Below are 8,331 nucleotides of genomic sequence, written 5' to 3'. Positions count from 1 at the left end.
TTTGGACCTTATATTTGAGAGCTCTACAGTTCTCCGTTGAATGCCCCGGTGCCCCCGAATGGTATAGACATTTATCTTGTGGATTGTACCAATCGAGGTAGGGTGGATCCATTTTCTTTGGTGGAACATAAGCTAGAAGACGTGCTTCCACTAGCTTCGGCAGGAGGTCGCTATATGTGGTCGGAAGTTTATCAAACTTCTTCACAGGGTTGTATTGCGACTTTCCTGACTTCGAAGTGGAAGAAGATGAAGAAATATTTACGGCATTGACTCCTCTCTCCTTCTTCTTCCTAAAGGTCTTCTTAGCTTTAAATGATTGGGAAGGTTTAGCTAGCTTCCCACTTTTCAGCTCTTGTTCCACTCTTCCTCCAACATGATGGGACTCATGGTCACTGTGCTCAGCCCCGTGTATGTTGTGGTGATGCATGAGTTCCATCATTTGCGCCATTTGCTCCTTGAGCTGTGAGAGCTCGGCTGTAAGCTTCTTATTTTGTTCCTCCAACGCGTCCATCTTCTTGATTTTCTGCGCGCGCGTGAGGACAGAGAGATGACCAGCCACTTTCTAAAATGAATGCTTAATTAGTTTATTTTATGGAATGAATACGCTCTTGACATGAGCTTGATAACCCTCCATTTTTAAGGCGCTGCCTTTTTTTTTTTTAAAACGGAGTGTTACCACCCTCCTTGACTTATGATCCCTCCGCAACGGAGAATCTCGATAATTATGGGTCTCTTTTACTCATGTCAAGAGGTATTGGTGAACCTAAAATGCATGGTTTATGAGGATGCATGATGTCTTATTGGTAATGATGCACATGCTCCTCACTTTTATTATATTTTCGCACATGGTCTTTCCTCTCATGTCATGGTTTTTTCATGCATGTGGATTATTCTTTAGACCTTATCACGAGGTTTTATTAATGCACAAACAATATCACATAAACCTATACACAAACAATTCACTCATCCACGAACAGTCACGAGCGAATCACGAGGTAGGGGTATCCTGCAGAAAAGTGCATATTCAAGGTGGTTCTAACTGTTCTCACCGGTCTGAGGCCCCCAAGGTGCCCCCATTATAGGGACCCAATTCCTCTTGTCGTAAGTCGATGGAAAGTTCCAACGCACTGTCGGACTTGAGTTCATGGTTATCACCTTGAGTGATGTTTTCCGACAACGGTCTACGGGCACCTATAGACCCATTCGACAATCGGCCGTACTAACATCCACTCCCTATGGCTTTCCACTCATGCCCCCGGGTATAGAGGGAACTGTTGTGTGCAAAGGTTTGTGTGCAGTTTTTATTTCAAGCAAGTGCGAAATTTAAACATACAACAGTTATTAAAAGCCACATAGATAAAACATTTTATCATACAAGTGAGGGGTAATAAAGTAATTTTCAACTATTATTTTAAAAATAATCCATCACTAAATGGGACTGACTCTCGAGGCTTCCCCAGCGGAGTCGCCATCTGTCGCCACCCGCCGAAACGGACCTTGGCAATCGCGACGATGGTTATGACTCGTTTTAATGTTTTGAAAAGTGGTGGATTGATAGAACGACTTATTCTCAAACTGAGACCTTGTCGAGCTACCAATTTTATTAAATGATTCACCAATCCATATTAATCCCAAGCGGGACCCTCTATGGATTAGTGGTTTTCGCAAAAATTAGGGTTCTTGGAGTCGCCACCAATATTTTACTCAAAACATTGGAAAAAGATTTAAGGCAATTGATTTTATAAATCAACTTTGGCCATTACAACCAGAGTTGGGTAAGGGAGTCGGTTACGTGTGGGGAAGGTGTTAGCACCCCCACAGCGCCCCATTAGGGTTCCCTATGACGGATTATTTATTAAATAATAGCGCAAAATTACTAAATTACCCCTATTTATTATAAGCGATTGTAAATTAAATATCTACATGATGATAAATTTAAATATGCAACAATCAGAAAGCGGTAAAAGAAGGGATTTTTAGAAAAGAAACCTCTTGAAGCGTGCTTTTTATATATCAATGAAGTCTAGGAGGCTTTTTGGCACTCCCTCCCTCTACAAGCTCGCTCGCTCCTTCCTAAAAAATAATTTTTGACTATGGAAATCCAAAAGATTTCCCTTCGACTAAGTTCGAATCTCCAAGCTAAATGCTCGGAATTCCAGAACTTCGTCGGATCGACTCCCAGAGAGATTTCTAGGGCAGAACACTGCTCAAAAACCCCAGAATACTCAAGGAGGGAGTCAAAACTGTGTGGAAAAGTCTGGAATGACGTCCAAATGACGTCCTATTTATAGGGATGAGGCGCAGTACGGCCCCTGGGTTCAATACGGCCCGTATTGAGTTTTTGTACTTCAATACGGCCGTATTGAATTCAGTACGGCCGTATTGAAATACAGAAACTTCAATACGGCCGTATTGGTTTCAGTACGGCCGTATTGTAGTACAAAATGTGCAGTACGGCCGTACTGAACTCCAAGGAGGCCGTATTGAGCTCCAAACCTCCCACTTTCTTATTTTTGGCTACTCTAAGACCTCTAAACCTACAGATAGTCATCCTATGGTCTTCTGGGAGTCCTTCTGGCTGACTTTCCTTTGATCTTTGAGAGTCTTCGAGTCTTATTTCCGACCCGGACAATTTTAGGGGTCTACAAGGCAAGACTCAAATAAAAGCAAAATGCACAAGTTCAAGAAACCTAAAGCATAACCGGATTGGTTTAAGAACAAGGAACAAGCAAATTAATGAACCAAACAATTTATGTGACATGTGGATCCATAAAAAATATGTATAAAAACTATATCCATACAGCAAAAAACTCCATGACAATAAAGAAGACTATACAAGACGGAAATTGATTAAAAACAAGATAGAACACATTACCTTAAGAGCACCAAGGCTCTAGATACCAAAAATGATGGAACAACTTGAAGAAGTGGTTGATGATCCTCTTCAAGCTCAACCTTGAATGTCCTCTTCTTCTCTTGAGGTATCTAATGGAGATCGACGGATGCACTTCAAGCCTTCAAAGCTTGATTGAAGCAACAAAGGAGGTTTGGTGTTCTTCCTTGAAGAGGAAGAAGCTTGAGGAACCAAATCGCAAAGGAGGAATTCCTTTGTGAAATAAATTAAGGAGAAGGTGATTCTCCAAGGTTTTTGACTCTTGAATTAGAGAGAATTTGATGAAAATTCTGATCTCATAAGCTCAAAAGTGATTACAAATGGTAGGAATAGGTTTATATAGAGTAAGGAAGCTTGTGGAGCAAGCTAAGCTTAACCATGGTTCAAGAGAACCATGGTTGACTTAGTTTGACTGTCCACCATGGTTTGGGAGGCTTGTGGAGCAAGCTTCTAACTTAGTAGCTTGGGAAGCAAGCTAAGTTAGAAGCTTGTAGCACAAGCTTCCCAAAGGTGCCAAGTGAAGAAGCAAATCCGGCCAAGGTTAGGGTGGGCGGCCATGGGCTATTTTCCATACTTAGTCCAATCCAAAAATCTTGGAATTGGTTTAGTTAGGTTCATCAAATGATGGTGAGGTCTAGCTAAACCAATTCCTTGGAAAATATGGAGCAAAACAAGCTGAATATGTAAAATTTGGCCTAGGCCCAATCTGGCCCATTTACTAGTTGCACACCTTGCTAATTGTCACCCCACTTCTACTACTGAAAAATGTAAAATGAGTGACCCTTAATGCAAGGTAAAATGGAGCAAAAGTCTTCAAAGAACCTACCCTAAATACACGATAGAATAGTCTATAAGAAAAAAATAAAGTACCTCACAAATACAAAGGTAAGAATGAATTTATACAAGGAAAACTATGTACAAATGAACTAGGCCTTTTCTTCAAGACATGGTGGTCCACATGAATATTACCTTGGGCTTAGACAGCCCACTAACCTTCAAGCTATCCAACCCCTCCTGTATGCTCATGGCCATAGATATGGTAATTGGGCCCTTGGCCTATGGTCCATCAGAAGGGGGTTAAGTTCTTTTTTTTTTTTTTAAAAAAGAAAGTTTTTGATCAGTTGTCATTTTATAGTTTCTCTTTTTATGTACGTGTTCATTCATGATTTAAAGCTTGGAGAATATGAGCTAGAAAGAAACCATCCCAAGATCCTTCATACGTTTTCTTTTTCTTATCAAGGTAAGGGAGGATTGATAAACATCACTCTGAGGTGTGAGATTGGCCCTAATCTTATCTTTGTTGTTTGTCTGTGCTTGAGGGAAATTACCTAATTATGCTATTTTGACATTATTTTTCTTCTTGTACATAACTATTGATATGAATTATTTGATTATATGATTAATTGCATGTTTTGGTTGATACTTGCATGATCTGTGATCCCTATGGGTCCTCATGAGAAATCCTAAGGGAACTTGTTGTGATAATTGGGTGAAGATATTGGTTTATATGTGTAAATTGAGTAATGTAGAGTGTTAATGGTATACTATAGATCATTTTTAAAAATTGAATAGTGAGTTTTGATGAATTGGTGTATGACTCATAACTTGACATTTTTCCGATGTGTGATGTTTTTTGATATGGCCTTAGGCCCCACTTGAGGTGCATCAAGTGTCGTCGAGGATGAAAACAGAGATTTCTATCAAGGTCTCTCACACTAGGCATAGGATAATCATTGTCAAGTGTGGAAGCTCTAGGGGCTCCCTGTGATGCTTCCACAAGGTGTGAGATGACTCATGCCGAACATGAACACTCTAGAGAACTTTCGATGGTGATGGAAATCTAATCCCCAAGGATCCATTTGGAAGAGGTAAGACCAAGAAAGGCGAAGGTTGATCCAAGGAGGCTCACCCATGAAGACCATTGGGCCTTTAACTAGGTCCATGGTTAGGAAGCTAGAGGAGACTTCTAAAGAGGAGGTGCTTCAAAGACCTTTGCTCATCATGAGCATTGATTATAGTTCCTCTTATTAGTCTCTTAAGTTTCCATTGTACATACTTGTATAGTTGTTTTCTTGTACCTTGTATATAGTAGATACTTGTATAGGTGTATTTTTGCCTTTGTATTTGTGAGGCACTTTATTTCCTTTCTAGTAGCTATTGTATATTGTTTCTAGGGTAGGTTACTTGGGCACTTTGACTCCATTTAACCTAACCTAGAAATACACTCTTTCTTAGTTTTCTAGTAGTAGGAATAGGAGTGGCATTAGCAAACTAGAGAGTGTCTCTAGTAAGCTAGAGAGTGTTCCTAGCAATTTAGCCAAAAGGTGGTCCTAAGCTAAAATTTACATATTGGACTCATTTTACTCCTAATTTTTCATAGATTTGATTTAGCTAGGTTCCATTCACATTGGATGAACCTAACTAAACCAAATTAACAATTTTAAAACGTGATTGGAGTGAAATAATTCCAAAGAGCCGCCCACCTAGATGTGTTCACACTTGTGTTCACACTTGTGTTCACACTTGGCCAAATAGCTTGGTGCTTCTCAAGCTTGGAAGCTTGAAGCACAAGCTTCTCCTTAGCAAGCTTACCAAGCAAGCTAAGAGAGAAGCTTGCTCTCCAAGCCTCTAGACCATGAGTAGTTAGCTAGAACTTACCATGGTTCCTAGTGAACCATGGTTAAGACTAGCTTACTCTCCAAGCTTCCTACTCCTATAATTTCGTTTTTCCTTCTTTGTAAAACACTTTTGATGTAATTGAGATTGTATATTCTGAATAGAGTTCAGATTTATCTCTTCCAAAAGTCCCTAAACCTCTTTGAGTGCATCCAATTCTCTTATCCCTTCATAGAAGAGTGTGGTGAGAATTGAAGGGGCTTATCTCTACAACAAGGAGTGGCGCCTCTTGGGAGAGTTTCTCCACCAACCGTGGTGGTCATAAGGCCTCTTCCTCCATAGGAGACCTTAATCAAGCATAGGAAGAATCAAGGAGTTCAAGATCTAGGGAGGAGCTTGAAGGAAACTCAACATCAATTCGGGTCTCCAACAAGTTTTCCATCATTTGGTATCAAGAGCTAGGTCTCCTTGGTAAATTCTTTCCTAAGCTTCTTTGTCTTGTTTTGTTCGGTTCATATCATCCTAATATGTGTCTAAATTGTTCTCACATGTATTTCCTTTTTGAGTCTTGTGTTTGTGTGCCTTGAGTGGTTCTTGTGTCACATATATAAATCTATAGAACACACTCACTTTGTCTTGCTTGTTTTTTTGGTTCTTCTTCTAAATTCTTGTGAACCAATCCTTGTGTGTGCCTTAGGTATTCTTTGTATGTCTTTTTAATTGTTTTAGGACTGCTTTTATCTTCCTTTGGACTCCTAAATAATTCGGTCAAAAGAAACTCCTAAAAAAGAAACAAGAATACAAGCTTTTTACATTTCTTAATCCACTAGTTTTGTCTTAGAGTCATGTGTAGTTGTTTTTCTTGTCATTAAATCCTTGTTGTACCTTTTTCTTTTTGAATCTTAATGTGTTAACCTCTGTTCTTGTATGGTGTTATTGCTGGTTGGACATTAAATAAATCTTAGAGTGCTCATAAAAGATTCCAATGCATGTTATAGAGTCAATTTTTGTGAACTTCTTTTGCTAATAGTTTCTTAGCAATTTGTGACCAGCAATTCCTTGTGTGTCTTGTGCTTGTTTTGACAAAAGAAAACAAAGGTAGAAGTGTATTGAAAACGAAAATTAAAGTGTACAAAAGAAGTTAACAAACTAGTACTAAAACTAGTAACATTTTGTGTTGAAATTTTTGACTAGTACACTTACACTTCTACTCTTCTTGTTCTTCTTTTCTCCACCACTTGGAAACCTCTTTATTAATTGTTTGGCCTCTGTTTGAAGTGCTTACTCTCTGTATTTAAAGAAAAGAAAGAAAGAAAAGTGACAAAAAGAAAAGAAAAAGAAAAGAAAACAAAAGAGAAAGCCAAGAAAAATTAAAGTGAAAACAAAGCAAATTTAGTAGCACTTGGCCTTGAATTTTTGTGTGAATTTTTGTGAGGTTTGCTTGCTGTCCAGTGGCTGGAAAAAGAATTTAAAACCATCAAAACATTGCACAAATTTTTGTTTTAATTTTTGTAATCCATTCTAGTGCCATTCTTAGGTTTAATCCTTTGTGTGCTAGCCTTTGAAAATTGCCTTTATTTGTTGCTTTGTGTCTTCTTGGCTCTCTTTGTTTTGTCACACTAATTCCTATTAGAGTATAACCTTTTCTAAATTGTGCTTTTCAGTTTTCATTCATTGGCCTCTATTATCTCTTGTTTGGTTGCTATTCCTTGTGAGACATAATTTTTCTTCAAGCCATCACACTTGGAAGGAAGGCTTAATTGAGACATATTGGATCATCTCAAAGGAGTTTATACTTGAAGGAGATTGAGGTACACCCAACCTGAGTGAAACACCTTTGGATAGGCTAATTTGTTTGTTGTTTTGCAGCCAAGACTTGTTTTCATTTTAGGTCACAAATTAGAGACGGATTTGGAAACAAAACTAGTGACGGATTTGAAGCCATTAGTGACGGATTTGGCTAACTTGGTGAAGGCTTGGTGGAGACCAATTTGGGAAGCTTCCCCTTGACTTCAAGGCTGTTCCAAACCTGTCCTAGCTTCCCTTGGTGGAAAATTCTTCAAGAAGATTTTGTTTTGTTTAGTTTCCTTGTCTTGTAACTCATTAACCCTACCTTGGGTTAGTTTTGTTTAATTTTGCTATTGTATACAAACCTACATTTAGGAGTGGTTGTTTGGAACATTGTTTAAGTTCCACCACTTCCTAAATAGTTCTAAATAAAGTCTAATATACTCGGCTAGTACATGTGGAAGGGTCCCCAAAGGCTTTAAGTGCCATTTGGGCTTCCATTAGGACACGCCTAGCTTTATTGCTTTCATAATTCGTTTAGATTTGTGGAAGTGTCCCAAAAAGCTTCAAGTGCCACTTGGACTTCCACATTAGGACCCTACGACTAGTATATGCTTTACTTGCTTTCCTTTTAATTGCTTAGCTTCTAAGTTCGTTTAGAAGGCTTCATTTGCCTACTAGGGGTTACGTGCACACACACATAACTACTTAACTTGTTTGTGTGAAAAATTTGTTTTGTAAGAAAGGTATAAGGGGGTTTAGTAATTTCCACTTGAAAAGGCTTGGTTATTAAGTGGCTCCTTGTAGCTCACCTCCCTTGATAGTGCAACTTGTATACTTAGACCTCCAAGTACTTAGTATTGCACCAAAAAGAGAAAATCTTTTGTGAAACTCTTTATCACTCATTTGCAAAATTCTTAAGATTTTTGAAAACCTTTCTCTTGCAAAAATGAGTGATCATTCTCATAAGAGTAGTGTGCATGGTCATCATTCTCCTAAGAGTCATAAAAGCACTAAAGATGAACTTAGAGAAC

This window comes from Cajanus cajan, chromosome 6, assembly GCF_000230855.2.
Source record: "Cajanus cajan strain Asha chromosome 6, NIPB_CcT2T_4, whole genome shotgun sequence".
NCBI lineage: Eukaryota > Viridiplantae > Streptophyta > Magnoliopsida > Fabales > Fabaceae > Cajanus > Cajanus cajan.
The sequence above is the reverse complement of the archived record's forward strand: the minus strand, read 5'-3'. Positions refer to the sequence as shown.